Genomic DNA, 13,296 nt, shown 5'->3' with positions numbered 1-13,296 from the left:
CTTCTCTAACAGTTACGTAATGTTGCCAGTCTACGGGTGACGCAAACAAAAAAAAAACCTTCAATGTAGCTGGAGCAATAGTTCTTGTTTCTAGGAAAATCTTTTTAATATTTAAATATCAGCGTTCAGGTACTTGCGGTAGTTTTCCTTAAACGAGTCTCCTGGCAAACTAGCCAGCACACTCTGTTGCAAAAACATGTATGCAACCTACAAGTCATCAGTATGGCACACAACAGGGTTGCCTCAGCCTTTGATTCTTCCAAGGCCGATAACATTAATTGAATTGGGTTGGAAGATAATATAACCATAGCAGATGTGTTTAAATTGAAAGATTTTATTGACTTTCAGTCTAAACTTCATTCCTGATTCTCAGCAGTGTTGAGGGATATCTGTTTTCGATATATGTGATTATATAAGCATATCGCGTTTATTGTAACAGGGTTTAAACCCGGATTGTTAGAGCTGGGAGCCTGCCTTGTGTCGGGGGAGGCGGGGGGAGGGGGCTCTCTGCCTCAGCGTGCCAATCCTGGCTCTATTTCTGTCCTGGCAGCTATCCCTGGCACCTTTCCCATGCCCCCGCCACACTGGCCTTTGCTCTCGTTACCGTCTGCCCTGGTGAGGCCGAGCATACCCCCCTGCTGTCTGTCGCTATGCAGTCTTGCTGGGCGAGTATGCAGCCCGCTTTATTTGTTTACCCTGAGCCCGACCTCCTGCCCTCCGGGGCCCCAGTCTGAACCCCCCTCGGCCCTTTCCTGAACCTGCGTCACCCCGGAGCAGGGCAAGGCGTATCCACTCTGCTTTCAGTGCCTGGATCTGGTTTCCGAATGCAAATGTTACAGCCAGGATTGAAAATGTGCTCTTAAAATAGCCCCGGAAGAGGGGCGGCGCCTCCCTGAGACAGCTGCCCCCTTGGTCTTTCGAGCAGGATGTGACAGCTACTGGATTGGAGGGCTCTCCTGTGGGTAGGGGGTCCCTCCAGTGGCAGCCGGGGTTTTCCACTGCCTGGGGAGAGATGGCTCCGGGTGGAGGGGCAAGAGAGGAGGGGGGCTGTTGATGTCCTCCAGAGGCTGGTATGACATCCCAGGTGGTCTTGAAGGAGTCAGGCCAGGAGGAGGCCACAGGCCAGACGGCCTCTGCTCGGTGGCACCTTTTAAGCAGCACTCTCTCAGCTATTGCTCAGCCACTCCTATTGCTCATTAACAACCCTTTACATGTGTATCCTTCCCAGAGACGCAACTAGAGCCAAATTTCGGGGGGGGCTGAGCAAAAATTTCGGGGGGGGCTGAACTTTAAGCAATAGGCAGAGTGGAGCTGCAGGGGCTCTTAGAAGGGGTGAAACAACAGCGAGGCCTCATTAACATGCAAATGGTCTTTTAAAGACATGTGAAGTGCTCGGGTGCGGCTGCTTTTTTGCCCGGGAAGGTGTCTCATCCCGGGCTGCCACACACGACGGGGGGGGGGGGGGGGGGGGGGTTTGAAGCCCTGTGAGTCCAATGGGTGTTGCGCGCCTGATCCTTCCGCAGGCTTGTTAATGAGACCTCTTCTCAAAGAGTCACAGCTAGAACCCAAAGACTTGAAAATTGCAAGCTCATTTATCATCAATCAACCAGCATTTGTAAAGCGCAATGCTGTCACCCTAGGGGTATCTGGGCGCTGTGTCTCCCTAGAAGAGCCAGGTCTGGAGTCTCTTTCTGAAGTCCGCCAGCGAGGGGGCTGTTCGGAGCTGGAGGGAAAGGTTGTTCCAGGTCTTGGAAGTGATGTAGGAGAAGGAGCGGCTGCGAAGGATGCGTCGGTGGGGGCTGTGTGCGAGGGCGAGTGAAGAGGAGAGCAGGTGTCTGGAGGGTTGGTGGAGATTCAGTCGATGGTTGTGGTAGGCAGGCCCTAGGTCATGAAGGGCTTTGTACATGTATGTGAGGGTCTTGAACTGGCATCTATTCTGGATAGGGAGCCAGTGGAGGCCTCTCAGGTGGGGGTGGTGGGGATTCGTTTGGGGAGGTCCAGGATGAGTCTGGCTGCGGCGTTCTGTATGATCTGGAGTCTTCCAAGGAGCTGAGTGGTGATGCCGGCGTTGAGGGTGTTGCCGTACTCGAGGTGACTAGTAACGAGGGCCTGAGTGACGGTCTTTCTGGTGTTGGTTAGGACCCATCTGATCCCTTTCTACCCCCAAATTGCAAAATAGCTGGTGAATCTCTTGGACATTTCAGGTATCCTGAACCGACCGGTCCCACTCTGGGTTCCGTGCCACACACAGTATTGAGAGAGTTTTACTTGCCACCTTGGATGACCTGATAGCCACCAGGGCAGGCAAGCAGGCTAACCTTGTTCTCTTACACCTGTCTGCATCATTCGATATGGTCAAGCATGATATCTTGATTAGCTATTTGGATGCTGCTGGGCTTTCCACAACTGCGCTGAACGAGTTCAGGTCGGTCCTGGCTAGACTTACCCAATCAGTCATGCTCCACCCTTTTGGATCTGCTGAGCAGCCCATCACCTGCTGGGTCACTCAGGCCTTTGCACTTTTGCCTATATGTTTCGATCTTTATGTTCGGCTGCTGCGGGAGTAAATTAGTACCTAGAGACTTAAAACTCTTTCATACGCTGACGACTCCCAGCTACTAATTTGATCATCAGTGGAGAAACATTACTGGGGACATCAGTGGGAATGTTTACATCAGTTCATGATTGGAGGCCCAGCAACTTGCTCTAACTCAGAGGTACTCATAGTACGGCCCGCGGGCCGCCAGCGGCCCGGCAAGCCTTTCTTGGCGGCCCGCGGACCTTGCAGACATCGTACCAGTGTTTGTTTAACAGTGTCAGCAAACACAGACTCTGCTCTGTGGGGGCCCGGGGATTCAAGCGATAGTCAGAGTGGAGCTGCTGGGGCGCTAAGAGGTGAAATACAACAAAGCCTCGTTATCATGCAAATGGTCTCTTAAAGACCTGTGAAGTACTCGGGTGGGGCTGTGTGTGTGCCCTGGAAGGGAAGCTGCCTCAGCTGCCAGGGGCATAACGCAGCCCCCTCGGTGCGGGGGGCCCCCACGCTCCAGGGGCCCCCTCACTCTAAGCGAGGGAGACGGCTGCACCTGGAAGCAATCCTCTTCAGCCTCCCCAAGTCCCCATAAATTAAACTGTGCGCGCACACCACGGTGACGGCATCTAAGCCTCAGAGTCTTCCCTCTCATTCTGTCTCGCTCCTCAGTTAGTGAAAACCGAGACTTCAAGAAACGGGTATTACCCTCTCTTTCCTCCTTTCGTTTATTTGCTCCCCTGTGAAATGATCCAAAAAAGAATAACATTTTTGCTGGAAACGTTGTCTTTCTCTGACACAAGTGCAGCCTCCGGGTGGAGAGAAATAAAACATTCCAAATGTGAAAAATAAATAACTAATTAAAGCAAGACACAGTGGTTGCAAGATGTCCAGATTGATTTATTTACACCTAAACACATTAGTGCCACTTTACAGTGTTTGCCAGTGAAGTGATACTTTTGTTTTCTCCTCTCTCTTTGAACAACATAGTTTTCCCTGTGTGGGAAAGTGCACCTTGCCTGGAGGTATTGAAATACCTGCTTGATGGGTGAATTGGAAAACAAAATGTGTACAGCGACTGTGTGTTTACGAACGTGGTCTTTTTATACCATACTGCCTATGTTTTGAAAGAATATAAGCAATGGGCACTGAAACGGGTCCCTTCCGGGCCCTGTAGTCATGGCCTTACCTTTTCATGCAAAAGCACTCACTAATTTCAGAATAATGAGTGTAAAAGGAAAAAGGTAACCATGACTGAGAGGGAGGGAGACGGGGAGAGGGAGGGAGACGGAGAGGGAGGGAGAGAGGGGAAGAGGGGGAGAGGGGGAGGGAGGGAGGGAGACGGAGAGGGCGGGAGACAGAGAGGGAGGGAGACAGAGAGGGAGAGAGAGAGAGAGAGAGAGAGAGAGGGGGAGGGGGAGAGAGAGAGAGAGGGAGAGGGAGAGGGAGGGAGAGAGGGAGGGAGACAGAGAGGGGGAGACAGAGAGGGGGAGACAGAGAGGGGGAGACAGAGAGGGGGGAGACAGAGAGGGGGGAGACAGAGAGGGGGGAGACTGAGGGAGACGGAGAGGGAGGGAGAGAAGAAGAGGGAGAGAGGAAGAGAGAGAGGGGGAGAGAGAGGGAGGGAGACCGGGAGGGAGGGAGACAGAGGGGGGAGGGAGACAGAGGGGGGAGGGAGACAGAGGGGGGAGGGAGACAGAGGGGGGAGGGAGACAGAGAGGGGGAGACGGAGAGAGACGGAGAGGGAGAGAGATGGATAGAAGGAGAGAGGGAGGGAGACGGAGGAGGGAGGGAGATGGAGGAGGGAGGGAGATGGAGGGAGCGGGAGGGAGACGGAGGGAGACGGAGGACAGAGGGAGACGGAGGACGGAGGGAGACGGAGGAGGGAGGGAGACGGAGGAGGGAGGGAGGGAGATAGAGAGAGGGAGAGAGAGAGATATGTGTATGCCGGGTCCGGTGGCTCAGTGGACGAAGGCGTCCGCAGCAGGGACCTGTGTTCCACCTCATGGTCACAGTTTTTTTTTGTTGCTCTAGCCCCGCCCTCTCCCCCAATGACCCCGCCCCCAAGGTGCGGCCCTCGGCCACAAACCACACTGTAAATTTGGCCCCCAAGAGAAAGTTTGTGAGTACCCCTGCTCTAACTCAATGCTGAAAAAAATGAAATCTTGGTTACTAGCATTGGATCTTCCGCCTTGGCATATGTCCTCTGGCCCGCTTCCGGACTCAGTCTCTTCAGCCAAGAACCAAGGCATGATTTTTAGGTCGAGCCTGGGCAGCGCATGCGCTGCTCTGCGAGGCAAACTGTATACAGGTATGGACTTGAAGCCCCGCCCACAATCCACCAATATTTTCATTGTCGTTGTCCTTGGTGAATACTGGCTTCCCTCCTTAGTACCACCTTGTCTTCATTCAATCAATCAATCCATTTGTAGAGCGCACTACTTACCCGTGAGGGTCTCAATGCGCTGGGGGGGTGGGGGTGCTGCTACTGCTCGAACAGCCAGGTCTTGAGGAGTCTCCTGAAGGCCAGCAGGTCCTGGGTCTGTCGTAGGCGGATGGGAAGGGTGTTCCAGGTTTTTCAGCGAGGTGAGAGAACAATCTGCCGCTGGCGTTCGCTTGGCGGATGCGGGGGACGGTGGCAAGGGCGAGGTCAGCAGGGCGAAGATGGCGGTTCGGGGTGTAGAAGGTGAGTTGTTCGTTGAAGTACGCTGGTTCGGTGTTGTGGAGAGCTTTGTGAGCGTGGGTGAGGAGCTTGAAGGTGATCCTCTTGTTGACGGGGAGCCAGTGCAGGTCTTTCAGGTGGGCTGTGATGTGGCTGTGTCGGGGGATGTCGAGGATGAGGCATGCAGAGGCGTTCTGTATGCGTTGTAGTTGTTTCTGGAGTTTGGCTGAGGTTCCTGAGTAGAGAGCGTTGCCATAGTCCAGCCTGCTGCTGACGAGGGCCTGGGTGACTGTTCTTCTGGTACCGGTGGGGATCCATCTGTAGATCTTGTGGAGCATGCAGAGAGTGTTGAAGCAGGAGGAGGAGACAGCGTTCACTTGTTGGGTCATTGACAATCCGGAGTCCAGGATAACTCCAAGGTTGCGTGCCTGGTTAGTCGGCGTCGGTGCAGCTCCCAGTGTGGCCGGCCACCATGAGTCGTCCCAGGTGGAGGGGGTGGATCCGATGATGAGGACCTCTGTCTTGTCCGAGTTCAGTTTCAGGCGGCTGTTCGTCATCCATTCGGCGATGGCCTTTATTCCTTCGTGTAGGTTGGTTTTGGCGGTGGCGGGGGCCTTGGTGAGTGAGAGGATGAGCTGGGTGATGTCAGTGTATGAGACGATGTTGAGGTTGTGCGATCTGGCGATGTTGGCGAGCGGTGCCATGTAGATGTTGAAGAGTGTCGGGCTGAGGGATGATCCTTGGGGTACGCCGCAGATGATCTTGGTGTCTTTAGATCGGAATGGGGGGAGGCGGACACTCTGGGTTCTGCTGGTGAGGAAGGAGGTAGTCCAATCCAGTGCTTTGTCACGGATCCCTGCTTTGTGGAGGCGTGTGCAGAGGGTGTGGTGGCAGGCAGTGTCGAAGGCGGCCGAGAGGTCCAGGAGGATGAGGGCCGTGGTTTCTCCGTTGTCCATCATGGCCCTGATGTCGTCGGTGGCGGCGATGAGCGCTGTTTCGGTGCTGTGGTTGCTGCGGAATCCGGATTGGGATGGGTCCAGGATGCTGTTCTTTTCGAGGAAAGCGGTCAGTTGCCTGTTGACGATCTTCTCGATGACTTTCGCCGGGAACGGGAGGAGGGAGATGGGCTGGAAGTTCTTGAGATCCTTGGGGTCAGCTTTGGGTTTCTTGAGTAGGGCATTGATCTCAGCGTGCTTCCAGCTCTCTGGGAAGGTGGCGGTCTCGAAGGAGCTGTTGATGATCTTACGGACATGGGGTGCGATGGTGGAGCTTGCTTTGTTGAAGATGTGGTGCGGGCAGGGGTCGGATGGTGAACCGGAGTGGATGGCGTTTATGATTTTGATGGTGTCTTCGTTGTTGTTGTTGTCTTCATTTGTAACCTTCCATGAGGACACCTCTTGTTACGTGTGTTGTTGCTTGGTAGGCTTTAATTACAGCCTCCAAGCCCTATTTTGTTAACTGCTTTTCAGCTGCCTGCAAAAAGGACACGCTTTCCTGGAATCTGCAACCGCTTTTGTTTTTCTCTGCAGTCCCTTGTATTTATCTATGGCGATGACTGCTGTGTTTCCCTCTGTTTTTGAAAGCAGTGCCATTGTACAGGAAATCCGAACAGTTATGTTCAGGCTCTGAATATTTTCGACCACTGAAACGCTCAAAACGTCTCAAAATGCAGCCGATCAGGAGGGAGAGCTTAAACTGTTAGAAATTGAGCTTACGTATCGCAAAGAGCTCACAGGCAATTAGTTCACAGAGTACTCGAGGAAATAAGCGGGAAGAAGATATAACCAAACCGTATTTTTTTTTACTATTTATTAAATTCATTTTTTTTTAATTGCTCCATGCCGCACTTACACTTTATTGACAGCTAAGTATAAGGAAATGGGCGCAGCCACCATTAAAGTGAAAGCACGGTATGAGGCACTTTTACAAAAAAAAGCATTTGTTTGTCAACTTGACAAACAAATGCTTTGTTTTGTAAAAGCGCCCCATATCGCGCTTTCACTATCATGATGGCCACGTCCCTTTCTTTAGACACGGCTCGTATCTAAAGAAAGGGGCGCAGCCGACATTAAAGTTAATGTGCTGCATGGGCGTTTTTACAAACAAGCATTTGCAATCCAATAGGTGTTGCATTTATGAAACTTGTAAATGCGAGACCTATTGCATTGCAAACGCTTGTTTACTAATATCACAGTTTCACATCACACACATCCAGAAACTCCGCCCTCCTGCTTCCTTAAGCTGCAAGCCATAAAATAAAAAAAAGTCTTCCCCTTTAATGTGAGTGGTATATGAGCAGTCATAGTGGGAGAATTAATTGTCTTCTGCTTCATTAACGTAACCGTGTTATGTTTATTCTAAGAGCTGCATGTGCCAGATGTTCCATCTCCATGGTAGCATCTCGTGTGAGACAGTTACTACCAGGAGATCCAAGCAGGCTGGCAGCTGGAGTTGGTGGTTCCATGTTACAAGAAATAAAAGTGAAGAAAACTTACCAGTGTGTCTCTTCTTAACACTGGCGACGAGCGAGGCTTGCGGGGGACAAGCCTACCACCAACTCTCCCCTTCTTCACGAACCCACGGATTGATGTCTTCTTCCTAACGATTGTTGTTGTGTGACCAACGAGGAGACGACTACCCACGTTACTGGATAGATGTCCTTGTTTTTCCTGACTTCCTGTGAGTTTCCAGGCCGATACTGGGCAATTTTGAGCAGTTTCTCCTTTTTTTCAACACTGTTCCCGTGCGATCACTTATGCGCACAGATTTTGCTAGTTACTCGTGTCATCACGTGACGTTACGCTAGGTTACGTGCGTGCCGCCATTTTGATTGTTGTCACGTATCCATGACAACCGGCATATAGCCACGGAGCTGGTTTTACCGCTACAGACCTCCGAGTTTCATTTACTAATCGGCTGTTTATTCACTCATCACAGGTATTGTTTTTCCTATTTTTGTCAGTGAATTTGTAAAGCTGCCATTGCCTGCACCATTCTATGACTTTCAGAAATTACCTGTGACTGCCTTGCCTTTCAAGAGTGTCTTTTCCTCATGATTTCCTCAGTTGAAGTTTGCTATATTGCCATTTTACTTGTTACAGACATTTTGGAGATAATATATCCCAATACAGCTGCGTTTAATTGAACTTCCTTTTACACATAGTTTCACCATGGCTGCCACTACAATGAGCCAACCACCTCCTTTTCTTTGTGAAAAAGGTGAACCACTACTACAATGGAAAAGATGGAAGATACTTTTGGACTCTTATTTGGTAGCTATTGGTGGTGAATAATTCTCGGCTCATGGGAGACAAGCCATTCTCCTTCATTATCTTGGAGTTGAAGGGCGCAACATTTACGAAAGTATTGATATAATTCCTGTTGGTGAGGGAGATGGTGAACCGTCTGATGTGTTTGGAATGTCCATAAAAATGTTGGAAATGTACTTTGCGCCACTCATCAATGTTGTATTAGAAAAGGCACAAGTTTTTCATAAGGATCCAAGGGCCCAGTGAAAAGATTGGGAATTATATAACTTCACTCAAAACGCTTGCTCGTACCTGTGAGTTTGGGGATTTTACTTACTCATTGATACGTGATCAATTGGTCAGGTGCACTAATAGTCCTCGAGTACAAGAAAAACTTTTGTCTAAAATCCCATCTCTCAAGGAAGCTATAGCTATTGTAGAGGGCATGGAAAATACCTCTGGCTGTGTTAAAGTGATGAAAACTCATAAGGCAATTACTGACTGTGCTCCAACTCCCAGTAGCATTCATGAGTTGACCCAAAGGGAGACACCTCAAGACTCTATTGACAACGTCTCTAAAAATATGCGGGTAACCAAAACCAAACCTTCTATAGATTTTTCAAAGATGAAATGCTATAGATGTGGCAGCGCCAATCACTCCTCCAATTATCCTCAGTGCTATGCGAGAAAGACAACTTGTCCCAAGTGCGGAATCAAAGGTCACTATGCCAGAGTATGCAAGTCTGGTAGCAGAGTGCGCACTGTTGAGAATGTTGAAACTTGTGACAACTCGAGAACTGTTATGCTTAGCATGCGAGGTGATGGCATGGTTGATGTAGATCTCATCAGCATGCCAGAGTGTTAACTGATGATTGGCGAGAAGTTAATTGTAGTTTTGGCAGACTCTGGCTCTCCTTTCACAATGCTGGACAATGAGCTCTGGGTCAAGACTTTTCCTGAGTTGCAGCTGTCAGCCCCTGACATTAGTCCTGTTAGTAATGGTGGCTTGCATATTGATGTAATTGGGTTTTTTCATCATGAAGATTCATTTTAAAGGGAGAGAGACCATTGGGAAGATTTATGTCACCAAACGAGGCGATAATCTTCTTGGCTGGAGACATCAGAGAGACTTGGGAATAATCCTCAACCCTAATGCTCGTTTTCCATCTGAAAAAGTCATGCTAGTTGACCAATCAGCAGCCTCTAGCAAGTTTTTTGAGGAGTTCTCCCACGGCTTTTCTGACAACCTTGGTCTTCTTAAGAACTTTGAACACCATATAGTACTCAAGCAGACCACAACAACTGTGGTACACAAGGCCAGGAAAGTTCCCAACATGATGCTTGAACCCATCAGGAATGAACTCAAGAGACTGGTATTTCTGGGTGTGATTGAGGAAACCGAATCCTCTGAATGATTGGCCCCAGTGGTTCTGGCCCGCAAGGAGGGAGGGAAAAGTATTAGGATGTGTGTGGACTTGAGGAGTCCAAATAGATGGATATGGGTTGACCGTCAACCCCTGCCAAACATCTCTGAGTCAATCAACATGCTTGATGGTGCGAAGGTTTTCTCTGTGTTAGACGTATCCTCGGCCTATCACTGGGTGCTCCTTCATCCAGAGTCAAAACATTTAACATCTTTTGTAATGCCATTGTGGGCCTTCCGTTTTATCGGGATGCCATTCGGGTTAGCCTCTACGGCTGCCTGTTTTCAACGCATCATCAAAATGATCCTGGGCGACATTTCTGACGTCATGTTCTTTCAGGATGACATGTTGGTCTACGGGAAGGATGATTTGGAACATGATAGAGTCCTGAGAACTGCTTTACAAAGACTGAGTGACAATGGTTTGACTGTGAATAGATTAAAATGTAAGATTGGGGTATCTTCTGTTACCTATTTCAGACATGTCATCTCCGGGGAGGGTACCAAACCAAAACTGGATCTGGCTAGGAGTATTGTGGATGCTCCTGCCCCAACAGATAAAGAGCAGGTCAGGTCTTTCTTTGGCCTTGCTGAGTTTTTACTCTAAGTTTGTTCCAGGTTTTGCCTCCACTGTTGAACCCATCAGGGCTCTCCTAAGGAAAGGTACGCACTTTGGGGCATATTATCAAGAACGGCGTTAAAATTATCGTCGCTTTAGCGGCAGGACACTGCCGCTAAAGCAGCGATAATGGGCTTGATAATATGCCCTTGAGAATTCAAATAGAAGCCTATGTTCACACCAGAACATGGGCTCCTATTGGAATTATCAGGGGCATATTATCAAGCCCATTATCGCCGCTTTATCGGCAGTTTCCTTTGGGGAATTCCCTTTTCAGTTAGATCTGATCATCATCCCTTAGTTCCGATTTTCTCGTGTGCGGAGAGTGAAAGACTCACCCCTAGACTTGGCGTTGGAGTGAGGGGTTGGAGGAGTACAATTTTCAAGTACAATATCTTCCTGGTTCTGCCAATAAGGCAGCAGATTGCTTATCGAGACTCCCCATTGACTGTTGCGATGATACCTTGGACTGTGATGCTGTCAGTGTTTGCTGGGTCAAGGAGCTTTCTCTTCAAGAATTAGAATGGGAACAGGCTTTGTTGGAAGATGTGTTGCTTCCTATTGTTAAGGATTTTGTTGTGAAAGGGTGGCCCGACAGGAAGAGACTTGATTCTGATTTATTACCCTTCTGGTCCATAAGGAATTAACTTACTCTATGTCAGGATCAACTCATGCGTGGTGAGAGAGTAATACCCCCTGATGCTTTGAGACCTAAATTGGTGAATCTCGCTCATGAAGGGCACTTAGGGAGAAATGTCAGGAAGTCTCGACTACGTGAGAGGTATTGGTGGCCCAGGAAGGATAGCCATGTCGGGGAGGTTGTTAAAGAGTGCTGTCAGTGTGCCTCCAGTGATGAATCCCAAGTCACTAATACTGCCCCTTTGTCACCTGTTGAAGTTCCGTGTGCGCCTTGGATCAAGCTTGGTTTGGACCTTATGGGTCCCTTTGAACTTTTGGGTCCTTCAGAGAGGTTTGCGATTCTTTTGGTGGGTTACTCTTCTAAGTGGGTATCCACCAGGTGTGTGAGTTCTATCAGCACCAGGGTAGTTATTGATTTCCTGAAGGATGAATTTGCATGTGAGGGCATACCTAGGTTCCCCATAACGGATAATGGGGTACAGTTCATCTCGGAAGAGATGCAAGAATTTTTGAGGGACTATGGCATCACTCATCAGAAAACTGCGCTTTATGCACCACAAGCCAATGGACTTGCGGAACGCATAAACAGGGTGGTAAAGGCATGTGTGCAGAGGGCTGTTGAAAGGAAAGTTTCTCTCAAGAGTGTCTTAAGAGATACTTGGTGGGCACATCACACTACTCTCAATGCTGTGTTACAGAAATCTCCCTTTCAAATATTGAGAGGGAGAATTGCCTTGTCGAAACTCAATCCTGCTTGGTTACCTCTCACTGAGGGTCCTGTTCTGGATAAGGAGGAGGTGGATGCAAAAGTCAAGTCTTGTCAAGAAAGGTACAAGGAGAGGTTTGACTTTAGGAATTCTGTCAAAACTAGAACATGGAAAGTGGGTGATTGGGTACTTCCAAAACCACGGTGGCATAAAAAGGGTATCCCTGAGTTTATGGGCCCTTTTGTCATCACTTCTGTTTACAGGAATGTGGTTACTTTTCATAATGGTGGCAAATGGAGTATGTCTCCCTTGGTAAGATTTCAAGGTGACAAATCCTTGTTTCCATCTTGTTCAGGTGACTTACCTGGTCCGAGTTTTCATTCAAGAGGTCCTTCTCCAAGGTTTCGCTGTCCTCCAAAACGTTATGAAGACTATGAAATGTATTGATTTAATTTGTGATGTTCTGAACTGTTTATGCTGTGTTTTCACTTGCGCATTTGTTTATTCTCATGCCTATTTTCTTTCCTTCTTTTCTTTCTTTTCTTTGTATTTTCAGTAAAGGGGATGTGTTATGTTTATTCTAAGAGCTGCATGTGCCAGATGTTCCATCTCCATGGTAGCGTCTCGTGTGAGACAGTTACTACCAGGAGATCCACGCAGGCTGGCAGCTGGAGTTGGTGGTTCCATGTTACAAGAAAAAAAAGTTAAGAAAACTTACCAGTGTGTCTCTTCTTAACAAACCGCTATCCATCTTAGCCTGCCAGAAGCATTAATGAAGTAGCTGCTGATGGCTCGTCAGTCCCAGGGGATGGCTCTAGGGTGAGCTGAGAATAAGTCAAAAAGGCACCGGGTGGCTTTAAACCCCATGCCGGACCCTCGATTACCTGCAGAACCCTCTAGTGTCTGGGGGTGTCCTGATATAAGGTAGGATGGCTCTGGGAACACAATGTTGCATTACCATTTCCTTCACAACATGCACTGAGTTATTTTATAATCAAATGAATGTTGTTTTCTCATTAATTTAATGTACCCTTTAGTTTCAGTATGCATGTTACATTTCATGGCTCCAGTAGGCTTAAAGCTATTTTATTTAGGCTAGTACGCTTGTACATTTCCTGCATCTCGTGATAAAGCGTAGCCTCACTTTCCATATCGACGATCAGAGGTGCGATTTTAAGAATATGAATGACGTCAGTAGTGTATTCACGTATTGCATCTCTGCTTCAAGCCAGGACGTCTCACATGTTAAGATCCCGCCACTGCTCTTTAGACACATGTAGCTAAAAGTAACAAGTGTCTGTGACATGTTTGCGCTGTGACGATTTATTCTATCCATCCAGAGCTGTCGCCGAACGGACAACAACAAACAACGGCATTTTGCGCTGTGCACCAAGTCCTTGTACGGAATGTGCTGAGGTCCGATAATGTGCCTGCGAAGAAGCGTAACTGTAAGCAAAACCAGTTCTGA

Source organism: Triturus cristatus, chromosome 2_1 (assembly GCF_964204655.1).
Source record: "Triturus cristatus chromosome 2_1, aTriCri1.1, whole genome shotgun sequence".
In the NCBI taxonomy this organism is placed as follows: Eukaryota; Metazoa; Chordata; class Amphibia; order Caudata; family Salamandridae; genus Triturus; species Triturus cristatus.
The sequence above is the reverse complement of the archived record's forward strand: the minus strand, read 5'-3'. Positions refer to the sequence as shown.